General features: G+C 53.5%; 1 protein-coding gene across 2 annotated transcripts in view; it reads left to right on the top strand.

Annotated features, from left to right (window-relative positions):
* The first annotated feature begins 18 nt into the window (after nt 1-18).
* The window catches only part of PHF7 (PHD finger protein 7), a 14,263-nt gene continuing 13,407 nt past the window's right edge, over nt 19-874 (top strand). For both annotated transcript variants that reach the window (XM_006169321.2, XM_006169320.2), the window contains exon 1: nt 19-372. The gene's annotated coding sequence lies outside the window, so the exon portion shown is untranslated. The remainder of the gene's footprint in view (nt 373-874) is intronic.

The raw sequence follows: 874 nt of genomic DNA, 5'->3' as shown, positions 1-874 counted from the left end.
CCGGCGGGGTCCCCGGGGCCCCCTTCCCCCAGCCGCTACCTCCGGGGGACGGTTGTGGCCCCACTGACGAGTATTTTCCAAATAAATCAGTGTTGATTCTTGCGGCGGCGGGGCCGAACACGTTTATTTATTTTTAATTTTCTCAACAAGCATTTACCCTGCACTTGTCCAGCGAAACACCTTGCTAAGCGTTTCGAGGGCGCACCCGCCGGATAGGAAGCCACGAGTCCCGGACTGATCAGCTGGTGGAAACCCGCATTTGCAACGCCCTCCGATGTTTTGAGAATCGCTGCGTCTTGTCACTACTGGTGTGCACAGAATCCTCCTCAAGGAACGTCTTGGTCCAGCGATGCAAAGAACTGACGTTTCAAGGTTTTATTTCTCTTGATAGATGCTCGGGGTAGCCCCCAACTCCTGGGAACTGCTCGGTAGTCGGTCTAAGGTGGATCGCTGGTGGGCGTGGCCGAGTGAGCGCCGCCCTCCCCTCCCCTGCGGCCTGGCCACGCGCTTCCTGGACCAGAACCCGACGGGTGCCAAACCTGGGTACCTGCCGCTAATGGGCTAGTGAGGTTATGCAGCAAGCAGAGAGACAGCTTTCGTTTGTGTTCGTGCAGAATAGTTGAAAGTCCCTGGGCACAGTCCTGATCTGCAGCCACCATAGATAGATCGGAGGCTGTGGTTCCTGAGTGGGTGTCTGCGAAGTAACCTAAACGACCTAACTCTCCTAAGAAAAGCTGTCTTCCCCCTTTTCCCTGACTAGACATCACCCTTTCTTCATGGTGATGGCTCTTTTCTTTTTAGTTTTGAAACTGAGCAAGTATCCCTTAAAAGAGATCAGTCCTCAGTTTTCCCTGTTGAATAAGAAATTCCCATA

The sequence above is a fragment of the Tupaia chinensis genome, unplaced genomic scaffold, assembly GCF_000334495.1.
Source record: "Tupaia chinensis unplaced genomic scaffold, TupChi_1.0 Scaffold147003_1, whole genome shotgun sequence".
Taxonomy (NCBI): Eukaryota; Metazoa; Chordata; class Mammalia; order Scandentia; family Tupaiidae; genus Tupaia; species Tupaia belangeri.
Note: the sequence above shows the minus strand (reverse complement) of the source record. Positions and strands in the feature narration are given on the sequence as shown.